General features: G+C 36.9%; 2 long non-coding RNA genes across 4 annotated transcripts in view; one reads left to right on the forward strand and one right to left on the reverse strand.

Moving 5' to 3' along the window:
- Positions 1 to 13,268, forward strand: part of LOC112540176 (uncharacterized) — a 72,353-nt gene that overhangs the window by 25,783 nt on the left and 33,302 nt on the right. The window lies entirely within an intron of this gene.
- The window catches only part of LOC112540177 (uncharacterized), an 82,024-nt gene continuing 72,707 nt past the window's right edge, over positions 3,952 to 13,268 (reverse strand). Inside the window, exons 3-4 of the long non-coding RNA XR_015794486.1 lie at positions 9,109 to 9,212; positions 3,952 to 4,099 (exon numbers count right to left, since the gene is read on the reverse strand). This is a non-coding gene — a long non-coding RNA (uncharacterized LOC112540177). The remainder of the gene's footprint in view (positions 4,100 to 9,108; positions 9,213 to 13,268) is intronic.

The raw sequence follows: 13,268 nt of genomic DNA on the forward strand, positions 1-13,268 counted from the left end.
ATCTTCTACCTTCTCTTACTCTTTGTCCGCATGTTTTCCTCCCCTCTTCTTCCTTTTCTTCTTTTTTCCCCTTTTCTTCCTGTTTAAAAAGTTCGTGTTTTTTCACTGTGGCTAAATAATATTTCCTGTACATTTTGTCTCATTTCAACCTTTTGTTGAAGTAATGGATGATTACATTTCCAATTTGTTAGTTATTATTGTAATGACAGATGAATTCTAATTTTAATTTAAATACTTTACATTGGAAAATGCCCTGTAACTAATCCAAAGCATAAGCTGAGAGCCTTTTTAAAAAGGGAGAATATTGCTGTATGATAAAATCTTCCTAAATCCAGCCCAATGGTTCTTTGTAAAAAGTAGTCGCTTTCCATTTTGTGCCACAAGGTGGCAATACTGATCCATTTTTCTGTCAATTTTCCAAACAAAAAAGAAAATGGGGAAAATTACAAATGAAACCTGCATGGCTCCTTTATTACTAATATTGTTTATTAGGTTTCTCTGGTTCTTGTTCCAAGCACTTTCATTTGCCACTGAAGTACATAGTGAGAAATATTTAACCCCTGTATCTGAGAGATAGATGCTCCTATGAAAGTGTTAAGTCTCATGTCAAGTTTATTAGTTTTACATCCTGTCTTTCCTTGAGGAGCTCAAGTCAGTTTATATGAGAAACTCCCATTCATTCTATGCCCCAAACAATGACCCTATGAGGTACCCAGGGCTGTGAGAGAATGTGACTAGCTTAAAGTTGCCAGAGAGATTCCATGGCAGAGAGTGAACCTGAAGGTGGGAGTCCATGCCCTCCTCCAACACCATAACCAGGGCACCAATTTGGCTCTTTTCTTTCCAGAATCTACCTAGCTCAATACGATGGAGCACCTAATTTGTGTATGCTGTTGTTCCTTTATTGTTTTATGTTTTTATGCTGTTTTTAATTATTGTTAGCTACCCAGAGTCATGAATTTGTGGTGGGCAGCCATATCGAATGAATGAATGAATGAATGAATGAATGAATGAATGAATGAATGAATGAATGAATGAATGATTCTTGCTTTTTATAAAAGAGTGATTATTTTATTTATTATTCATAAAATCAGGAATATTATTTTATGGAAGGCAACAGTCACAAGGACAGAATAGTGAGACTGTAGTTTGAAGTAGATAGACTGTCAACATTAAGCCAAGAGCAAAGAAACATGGCTTACATATTGCACTGTTGTCCTGTCTGCATCAATTATTTGATGAACATCCAAAAATCTGCCACTTTAACACTTCAACAGCCTGGAAAGGTCTACTGAAAAACAAACCCCACTGGTCTCACTGATATAGGTTTTTCATGATCATTTCTTGTAGTGTGTGTGTTGTTGTTGATGTTGTTGTTGTTGAAGAATACTCCTGAGAATATCATGGACAGCCAAGAAAACAAATGGATCATCAAACCAACCAACCTAGAGTTCTCACCTGAGGCACAAATGACCAGGTTCAAATTATCCTACTTCAGACACATTATGTGAAGATCTAGCTCTCTAGAGAAGGCTCTAATTCTGAAAGAAAAGAGAAGGCTCTAAAGGAGGAAGAAAAGAGAAGAAGAGGATGACCAGCAGCAAGATGGATGGACCCAGCTACAATAACAATGGGTGCACATTAGAAGACCTGAAGGAAAGGTTAGAGGCAGATCATTATGGAGAAAATCTATGTGGTTGCTAAGAGTTGATGCTGGTTTGATGGCACATAATCATCAGTCAAGCTTCCAGCAAGATCCTCTCTAACCTTCTCTCCTTTTATTTTATCTTTCTCTCACTGGAAGCATGCAGTAGCATTAATGCGCTAAGGACACCTATTTTTTGTTTGCCTCTTCTTTTATTTTGCCTTGCCAGCAGTAACATCAATGCATGATGCTGAATAATCAGTCCCTGCTGTACTTCTCAGCAGTCCCAAGATCTTTGGAGGAATCCAATTTCAAATCCAGGGTCACAGTGATTGTTTCTCTTTCCTGTGGTTTAATTCCTGCAAGTGAAACAAGCAAGGGAGTAAGTCCCACTGAATTCAGTTTGATTTATTTGTGAGTACAAATCCATAGGATTATACTTTTTGGAATGAACTGTTCAGGAGTTGAGGAAATGATGTACATCCAGAGATTGTTAAACTAACTTCTATTCTCCAGAGATAGAATAATCAATGGTTAGAAAACCTTAATGCAACTGAAATCCCACCATGTTCATGAAACCATTTGGTGTCTTTCACTATGAGCCACTTACAGTAGTAATAAGGAATGTTTATGCTTAAAGAACAAACCAAACTCTGAAATGGCAGGCAGGGAGATTGTCCATGGAAGTCTTCTTCTCAACATGAGGAAAATTAGGATACCCAGTTGCCAAAAAAACAGAACAGAACAAAACAATCCTTCCCTCTCCAGATAGGGCTTCTAAATCTTTGAAAATTTTGTGGAAAATGGAATTTCAGCAGATGTAGCCCTTGTTAAGATTCCCTTTTAGGCCATCTTATGCAAAGTGGCTGCTTGCAGCCACAGGTAAAATAATAAAGACATCTTGGAATTGAGACATACCTGGTGTCTACTTTGACACAATCATGCAGGTTTTCTGGCAATAGTATGGAAATGGCTTGTAATTTCCTTCTTCTGGGATAGTTTTTAACTTCCCAGTTAAGCTTACTACTCTGATATTCCCTGTTGGTCTCCAACCACTAACCCAGTCCAATGCTGGCTAGCTTACAAACTCAGGTGCTGCTACCTGCTGAGACCCAAACATAGAAAAACAAAGAATATAGGATTCTGTTTAGTTAAGCCAACCAGATACCCTTGACAGATAGATGGTAGAGATGAGCTGAGAATAGATAAGAAGAATAGCTTGACTTAGAGATCTTGCTCAGCCCAGTTAAGTGAAACTATCTAAAGAACAGATTACTTTGAATGGGAACATAAAAAGTTGAATTCAGGGCTGCATGGTCTTCAATTTACTCTGGAAGTGGAGTAGCAAAGAGTGATGTTTCTCTCTCAGTTCAGAAATTACTTAATATCCAAAGCCCATCAAATTATTTTGGCATCTGATGCAGAAAAGCACCTGTTCCTGTCCCAAGCTATAAAAATAAATTAATAAATTAAAAGAACAATTTGCCGCCCTTTTGCAACAATTGTCACAGTGTGTGGCAATGCCTAGCTGATCTTGGCTGACCTCAGAAAGTTAAACAGGGCTGATACCAAGTTAATGTTTGAATGGGAGATGATCAAAAAATCTCAGAACTCTCAGCTAAACTGAAAACTTGAAAAAAAATCCTGAAAAAATTATCTTTTTTTGCCAAGAAAATAACATAGATGTGTCAATGTAGTTACCAAAAATTGCAGGACCCTTGACCTTTACCTACCTCACTAGAGTGTCTTTACTGTGTGGGAGGTCTTTTTTTTCCAAACTATACTTTTCTGTGGATGAGGGTCAGAGATAATCTGGGACTGATGCAATAAAATCACAGGGCATGAATGGATGTTTTTGGCCTTTCCCCACGCTTTTGTGATTAGGGATATTAAATTTTAATGGATACATTAACTGTTGTAGAGGCTTGACAAAACTATTTTAATAGTTATTCCGCTGAAAATCAGCATAAGATCACAGGTCAATTTCTTGGCAGTTTGTAATTGAATTTTACCAGATCAACACTGGGAGGCTCTAGGAGCCAAAAAAGAGGGTTTGGGGAACCAGAAGAATTCATGAACTGTGGATTTTCCAGCCCAATTCTATCTAACAGCAGAACAGGAACCAAATGAATCAAATGACATCAATAGAATCCTTTGAAACCTCCAATAAACTCCAATAAGTTCTAACTGCCCCCAGGAGAAAATTGAGATAAATTCTCAAACATTAGAAAAAAGTAGAAAAAACAGAAGTCTATTTCACAGAGGAAAAAAACTTCTGAATTTTTCTGGTCTTCTTACTCTGTGTTCCAGCCCCTTTCTTCCTCTACTGTTGTCTTCTTCTGCCATTATTTCTCTCTATTATTCACCCTCATGGTACATCTGGAACTCATGCAAGCCATCAGCTGTCTTCCCAGGTTTGACGGCCCCTTGTTTCTATTATTTCCAGTTTCCCTGCTGTGCCAGAATGAACAGAATAGAACTATGATCAAATGAACTAACAAAAATGCTAAGTGCTTGAAATTTTGTTTAAAGACATTCCTTAAAGACATTCCTTCCAAAATGGACATACTGTATTTCAGCTCGTTTGAAGTTGTCAAGTCCATTCCAGAGGAAATCCTAGAATATTCAACAATATGTATCTTTCCATCACTTTGAAGCCCTAGCTGCTCACACTTCCTAATCATGCTATCTCCCCTAGGATTTAATTGAAGCAGAAGCTAGGGAGGCTGCAGACCACTGGAGAAATGATTACACAAAGACATGCCATTTATGCCCATATCTTATGCAGATACATGCCGATTTCTTAGAAAGTCTTACAGTACGGCCAAGAAGCTGACATCTAGCAGTTAACCTATTTTAATATTTTTTAATAACCGTTAATTTTCTTAGTAGGAAAAAGCTTATTGATATTATGTATCACATCATCCCTAATGCAGGTTTTAGATAAGTCTTCCCCACCCTAGCATCTTCCAGCTACATTACCCATCACATCAAGCTAGCCAACCATCTGGCTGGTGCTGTCAGGAAAGCAGAACAACAGTTAGAAGAAGGGCCATACTGGAGAATGATGGAGCCAAAGGTAGATATCAGCACAGAGTCTCAACAAAACACTTTATTTATTTATTAATCAAATTGGTATGGCTGACCATCTCACAAAAAGCAACTCTGGGCAGCGTACAACAGTCCAATAAAACAATGCATATATAAAACAATCAGTATAAAAATATAAGAATCAATAATCAATATCTGTGGCTCCTGCCCTCTGGAATAGCCTGCCCCCTGAGGTGAGATTGGCCCCCGCTCTGTTGGCCTTCCGAAAGGATGTTAAGACTTGCATGGGGACCCAGTGGGGGTTCGCGGCACTGGGCGTGGCTGGTAGCCTGAGGATGCTGTCTCCACTTTTTTAGTTGGCATTGTAGTTTTAACTTTTTAGTTTAATTTTAACCTTTTCCAGTTTTTAACTTATTTTTTTTTCTAGGATTTTCTAGTTTTTTATCTGTTACACTGCCTAGAGTCACTTGTATAGTGAGATGGGCGGCATATATAAATTTGAAAATAAATAAATAAAGAATACAAATATTAAAATATAAATAATAAATATATACAAACCCTAGGCAAAGAGAGAATATGAATAGCCACCTCAGCAATGGAGTCATCTAAGCATGTCTCCAGTTCCCTGGGAGACCCAGGCCTGGTGATATCACCAGGTCTTGAGGGACTTCCAGAATGACAGAAGGGATGGACCTAATCTAATTTCGGGGGGGGGGATAATGTTCCATAAGGCGGGTGCCATGGCCCAAAAGACCCATCACCTGAGACCCACCAAATGTATGTCCCTAGCTGATGGTACCCGTAGCATGCCTTCTCTGCCAGATCTAATAGGGTGGCCTGATGTAATTGAGGAGAGGCTGTCCTTCAGATAAGCCAGTCCCATGCCATGAAGGGCTTTAAAGGTTAAAACCAGCACCTTGAATTGGACCCAGAAGCAAACTTCCTTTTCATTGCTGATCTTTCCAACATCATTTCCTGACCTTGAGATAAAAGAATATGTTAGAGATTCACTTGCTAGTATTATCCAGAACTCAATGATAGAGCCCAAGGTCTGGAATTTGGAAACATTAGCAAGAGCTGTAAAAAAGGGTTTAGATTTGTTGTTCATCTGCCCTTAGTAATGTAATGTAACTTTGCATTTCAGCCCTTAGCAAAGGAAAGAAAGCCAGCGATATTTTGGATATCATCTCTAAACGAACTCCCTTCAGGTCAAAGTTCCATGATTGTGGCAGCTTTTCATTACATATCTTTCAGTAACCCTACAGATTATAAAGGCTGAGCAGATTATCCCTTTTCATGCAAGATACTGCAAACAATTTGATAGTTTAGCATTTGGGAAAGCTTAGTCCAGAGAGATTCAATTAATTTTTCATATGCCCAAAAACAGGTTCAAGATGTTCCTTCTCAACTTGAACCAAAGATCTCAGCTCCTATCTAGATCTAGATCAATAAGCAGCAGCTGACTTCAAAAGTGTCAAAGTCATAATTAGCATCATGTGTGCTCACTAATGCAGATATATTGGAATCTTGCAGAAATTGAACCCTAGGAGTGTTTCAGTGTAGCTTCCATCGTGTTACGCCAGTGTTGGAAAGCATGTTCAGAACATGACTTCCTCCCACTTTGAAATAAGTGGAAGAATTTTAAAAGAAATAGGTCTGACTCCTGTGTAATCCTCCACCATGCAGAATCTCTAGTAATACCATTTTTTAAAATTGTAGGCATAGTGTGATGGAATGGACTTATGAAGGCCATGCTCAGGGAGATAAGTGTGTTCTTAGCCCCCAACAGGAGCGTGGGAAGTTCAAGAAGATGAGGCTGGCACCTCCCTAAGGAATTCACGGTGTTGTGGCTGGCTGGCTTGGGAACTTGGGTTCAGTCTTGAGGTGGAAGCTAATAAACGCAACAGAACTGTATTTGCATTGTCTCGTGGAGTTCTTTGGGCTGAACCTGACAAATAGGCACATTTGCCTTTCGTACTCTTTTCCCCATAGAATTTGGCTTACATCAACAGTGTGCACCCCTACTCACAAACAACATAACAGGAAATGCTAGTTCCTCCCTCTCTTCCCATCTCCAAAGAAAGTAGTAATAAATTTACCTTTGCTGGATATACTCAAGAGGAGGTTAGACATTTATCTATCAGGAATAATTTAATCTGGATCCTTGCACTGAGCAGGGCCTTGGACTCAACAGCCTTCACATTCTACAATTCTATGATTTTAATAGCCACCTTTGTGCAGTACTCATGACTTTGGAGGAAGTTTTAGTGAGAGAACTATCGGTTCTGAATAAACCACAGTTCCAGGTTTGTTAGTTCCTGTTAGATAACAAATGATGGTTATTGTGCTGCTTATATGTTTCATATTCTTTTCTATTCTTGTTTATCTATTTTTCAGTGAACAGCTTCCAGTAGGTTTATATAGACCCTGACTTGTAATAAATTTAGAGCTAAAATCAAATAAAAGTATGGAGATACAGGTAAATTATTTCCTCAACTTCCCCAGATGACCAGATTCTTTTATAGAAGATCTTAAAGAGACCGTGAAAGCATTTAGGTCGACAACAACCTGATCCTCAGTTGGGAACCTAAAGCTTGCTTCTACAGTGCTGGCATGTGGATCCATGTTACTTTCCATTTCATCCCTCTTGTTGCATAGTTTTCTTCCCTTTTTGTACAACCACCGGGGGGTGGTTTCTACTCTGTGCTAGCAATCAATAGCAATCTTTTTAAGTTCACACAGAACACTTATTTTTATTTTATAACACTTTATCCAAACAACTTTGGATAGGCTTTTAAAATTATTTGTTATTGTTTACTCCTGAGAATGTGAGCATAGCAAATTGCATATATGTACTTGCTGAATTCTTTGAAAATATATCCATATATGAATGGGTTGAATCAATGTCAGCAAGATTTACATTCATGCAATCTAATTTTACGTATTTTACAATGAAAAAGGGATAGTTTCTGCTTTTCCTTTCTCTTTTTGTTTTTTGTTTGTTTTTTTTGGTTCTATTTTATAAAATAAAGTAAAATTATCAATAATAGTAAAGTTATACATCCCATTTGGTTGTGATGAAAAATCTAAAGCATAGTATGAGGATTGTAATATATTGTTTGTTTATACACACAAAATTTTTTGTTTTGCGCTGAATTCTACTGAATTCTACACTACTGATAGAAATGGGCATCAGCAGGGTAGGCAGTGGGAGGGGGGGAGGGAGGATGAAATTTGGACACCTGAGAATAACAGGCACCATATAATTCTACTTGGGATGACTGAATGATTCAGTCCCCAAATCTGGCGCTGGACTTCAAAGGATCCACTGAGTATAGCTCTGAGAATCTACACTACTTAAAGACTTCTGATGCAAGGGTGATCCAATTGATTATCCAACCTTTCCAAATACGGAAGTCTTTTGTTTCTGAAAGGCACAATCCCTTAGTCTGGAAAGCCCCTCTCTCACCTACAAGCAGGCATGTTTGTCAAATTTGATTCAATTCCTTCTCATTTTTCAGCCTAGCATCATTCCATTCTATTAATACATCAGTTTGCAACTAAAAAGAAAAGAAAACCCTCTGCAAGAGGATGTATGTGTTTCAATTTCTCCTAATATGCATTCTTGTACAATGCAATATACTGTAATACACACATATTCTCATATATGCACCCTCTGCAATCCATTTTTTGCTAAACCAATGTATTTTGTGTACATTTTCATTCAAACTTTTCCATTATGTTTTACTCACATTTGGAATAACAATCTGCATCACAAAATTTGGGAAAGTGCAGATTTTAGTGTGTGGCGAGGGGGGGGGGAGTTTGGCAACTCAAAGAAACAGTTACAGGCAATCCTAGTGAAATTATGTCATGAAGAGTTGAAAGCAAGCAACTGAACAAGTTTAGTATGTGTGTGTATGTGTCTGTGTGCATGCTTATTAGTTATCCTTTCTGATTTTCTCACATTTTTCAGATAACAGGAAATGATCCCCTCCCATCCCCATATCTCATTCTTTTCCTAATTCAGAAGTTTAATATTCATATATCAATATGAACTTTAGTCTGGTGTAGGCAAATTATATCAAAGAACATACCTTTCTTCTTTCATGATAATCAATAAGCCTTTTCAGAAATATTTTCAAGAAAAAATACCTCTTCCCCACAGAAAAAAGTGAGGAAGAGTTTGTATTTTAATGTCCATTTTATGGAAAGCTTAACAAAGAGTGAAACCACTGGATTGTGAATATCGAAAGCGGTTGTAAAAAGCTCTTACACTGGCATCTGATAGATGTAATGGATACAGTGATTGGGAAACCAAGAATGCCAATGCTTTCAAAACAAATTCCCACCTGTTTCAGATTCAGAGATCCATGTTTTGAGAAGATGAAGCAATTCATGATTCTGCTCACCTCCTCAGATCTTTGTGAGGCGCATCTCTGTGTCTGATCCATAACTGAAGTTCATTCAGCATGCTGCCAGGCCTATAACATCACTGTTGTTCTTTCAGGTGAATCTGAAAAAAGATCGACTGTTTTAATGAACACTGGAGAGGTGCAGTGCTCATTCTTGTGCTTATAAGAGGTTCAAAACACTTCCATATCTTTTCTGAAACACACATGGCTCTACTGGCCACAACTCTTTCCTAACAGAAAGCCGTTGAAAGGACCCTGACTGATATCAGGACCAAGGCTTGAGGGAAATTCTATTATGCAATCCCCACCATGCCATCTTCCCACCTTACAAAAATGTCACTTGCTACTACATGTACATGGGTAGCAATCAGTACCTTTTAAATCATTCTATATATTCAATATTGAAATTGCAGTTTGGAAAAAGAAATTGGTAGATTCCTGATGTTTTTTTGAATTATCACTTGTACATTACTGTTTTGTAACTGTATTTTCTTATTTTATCAATCTAGTGTTTGTATTATTTTGTTTTCTAATGAAATTGTTAACTAGAGATTTAACCTGATAGCTGACAACTGATTAGAGAATTTAAAGTTATTTCTGACCCATATTTTAATACATTTGTAGACCACCAAACTTCCAAACTAGATTCCTTTTTTAAGATATAGAAGGATTTTAAAAAAAATTGTTTAGTAAATGAAGGCTACCACTTATTGCCAGAACAAAATACCATCTGTAATATTTAAGTTTTCATTCATTTTATTCATTTCTTGCAAGTCTTGCAATTCTATTGGAGCATAGTTTGACCATCAATTGAGTAGAAATGTAATCTGCTACTTAAATAGTAAAAATATAAAAATAAGCAAATTCTGCCAGTAAAGTGCCAATGACAATCCTATGTTTTTTAAAATGTTTTTGTGCTGTAAAAGTTAATGCAAACCAGTCAAGCTGATAAAATCTGGAGTTATCATCACAGATAGAAAGAATTTGTAGTGGTGGGAATCTGTGGTAAAGAGTAGAATTTAAATTCTAGGGGGTTTCCCTTTGGCTTATCAATTTGTTGTTGTTCACAGCTACTATGGAATGGCTGGGAAAAAAATATTTTTCAGTAAAGCAGAACACAGCCTATTAAATGTAGATCAAAAAGAAATATCCACAGAGCAAAAGTAGAAAGAAGTGAAATCTGGTGATAGAAAGACCAAGTCAGCACACTTTGGTTAAAAAAAAACCTTCCTGCTTTTTGCAGCTGAATGTAGTAGAGTAGAGGCAGAAAGAAAAGATCAAAGCTAGATCTAATAGTACAGAAGAATAAAAGTCAGAGGGAGTGATGTGAATAAGAGTGATCCTAGTAGGTATTTGGTGAAAGACACCATATGCGTCAAAGTATAAAGAAAAGGGAAGACATGTTACATATGAGAAAAATGCAGCTTTCAGTATTACCTTTGCACATATCCCAATTTTATTAAAAGATTATGTGGATGGGAAAAAAAAGAATGGGCATGAAGCTAATATTATAATAATTCCATTAATGGTTGAACTTCATTAAAGGATTTAGATTACAATTTGAAGTACTTTGCCAACCATTAGACTTAAAAAAAAACTTTTTTCAAAGCAAAAAAGGGAAGAAACACAAAGAAGCTCATTAGCTTTAAAAAATGAGAGCTAAAGCATAATGATCAGTTCAGACTTTTTTCTACAGAAAGAATTTGAGACAACAGAGCTAAAGAGAAAGTGGGAGGATGTATATAACCATTTTTAGTCTGGGCAAACTTATGATGAAAGTCCTCCGCTAGTGTTATTAATAATAGAACAGGTGGCATTCTTTGCAGATGTTAGACATCATTAAACTATTTTATGCAAATTGCAGATAATTTAAACATTAAATTAAAAGACGAATTAAAAGTGGCTGAACTCTTATGGAATCTTGGCAATCACTGAGGTCTCAGATGATCTCCCATAATTTTGTAACATTTCATGGCATTTATTATTTTTATTTATTTATTTATTTATTTATCTTTGCAGTTTCATGGGCATTACTTAGCGATGGCATGGGTGCTATGTTTCCACCCAGAGCTATGCAAAGGTTTGTTGCAGGAAACTGATTTGACAAGGCTTTGGCAGTTTGATTTGTCAAATCAGATCAGTTGATCCAATCACTTGGATAACAGAAAAGGTTCACTATGCATGAACAGAAAACTGATTTTCTGAATCAGATTGGAACAGAACTGTTTCTATCAGCAGAATACAGAAAAGGGAGTTCCTATCCTACAGCAAATGATTTTAGGTTCTGCACCAAGCAATTGGTGGATTCTGAGAATTCTGGTAATTTGTGGAAGGTATCAAGAAGGAGAAGGTCCCATTGGCATGACAAAAACCTGTTTTTTCAAATTGGATTTTACCCATAGTATTAGCTCCATATTAAATTAGTTCTATATAATCTTGATAATATAATGACTTGTTCAGTTGATTTCAATGGACATTAAATATGGCAATGGATGCAGTCTTAAACTAGGAAGTAAGTTCTAGTGGATTACATAGAGCAGACATGGATAAAATTATGTTGTTATTTAATCAAGATCCAATCTATAATATTTTCAATGTTAGTTATCCTTCCACAATTACATTTCATTTTATTTTTGTAGTAGATATACCAAACGCTAATGTATACAGTAAATATAAATACACATTAAGCAGAAATAATACACTGAAAGAAAAGTATCAACTAAATTCAGATTTAGAGAACAGCCTTCCTGAAACTAAATCAGTTGAACCTCAGCAATACAAGCTCACATCTTTCTTTGTTAATTTATCCAGTGATGTTGAAATAAGTGCACCCATCTTGCCCTGAATTAAAACCATAGTAAATTCTTTTCTGTTCCAACTTCCTGCTGATTTGCTGAGGGTAAGATCACTGGAGATCATTTAATCTGAAGAGGAAAATCCTCTTAGCTATTTTCCAAAAGACTTGCTGAGTGGGCTAAGTGGAACTATTCATGGTGGAAGAAACAGGAGGGAAAGAAAATGTAATAGTCATACTTTTTCCCAAGCAAAGACTTGACAGAGAAACATGTTTTTAAAAAACTCTAATACCTAAGAAGCTTTTTAAGGCTGTTCTCAAGAATCCTGGTAATTTCAACAGAGTATTTGAAAGAAAGACAAGGATCCTGCAATAAAATATATATTTTACAGTAATTTTCCTGTACTAGATAAAGCTGGATAAAGCATTGCTCACCCTAAGTTATAGTCTGGGGTTCAACTCCTGTCAGAAGTAAAACTTCTGCTGTGATTAAATTATCTCATGCTTTCAACCTCATGAGTTCTATTCTCACCTTGTTCCTTCTTCTAATTTTCTTTAAAATGTCACCGAAATCTATATGACAACTGGTTTTTGCCCTAGTTCCCCTAACAAGTATAGACATTTCATATTTTTCTTTCAAATACTTCTTCACATCAGACTCTCTCCAGGATTAGAAAGGCCCAGGCCATTTCCAGCTGTTGAGGGCCCGCCATAATAAAAACTAAAATGAAAACATGTAAAAACAAAATAAGGCACACATGCATACCACCTTGAGTGAAATTTAGTTTAAATCTTTTTTTAAAAAATAAACTATTTGCAAGTATTGAAATGTGTGGACTCCTTGAACTCAGGTTTAGGCCAAATGGCCCTCCCTGTGTCTTGTCCAGTACAGAATGCATCTCCACTAGTCTCAAGAAGAGGCAGGTTTTCCTGGCCTAAATCAGCTTTCCTTAACCTGGTGCCTTCCAGATAAGCTGAGTTTCCAACATCTGTTGCTGGCTAGGGGGTTATGAGAATTCATTTGGGGGGTTCCAGGTTGGGAAAGGCTGACCTGATCATCATGGCCTATCTAGTTTCCCCCTGTTTTTGCAGTATATGCTTTGGCTCTGATCAGCATCGTGTCTTTGCTTTCTTTCTTACACCTAAGAATGCAATACACCTAATTATACTGCCTCTGTTCTCTATAATTTATGTTTCCTCAAGAGCCCATTTCTCATTTTGTGTGATATTCTCCCTTCTGTCTCTCACACTCTTTTATGATGCTGTTGTGTATGGTCTCATTAGGTTATCGGTATAATTTGGATCAGAGGCTCCTTAGAGTAGAAACCTTGTGTTTGGCCTAATACATAATACTTCATCATGC

This window comes from Python bivittatus, unplaced genomic scaffold (assembly GCF_059951505.1).
Source record: "Python bivittatus isolate LINGU-HERP-01145 unplaced genomic scaffold, Pbiv_v1 ctg000980_np1212, whole genome shotgun sequence".
NCBI lineage: Eukaryota > Metazoa > Chordata > Lepidosauria > Squamata > Pythonidae > Python > Python bivittatus.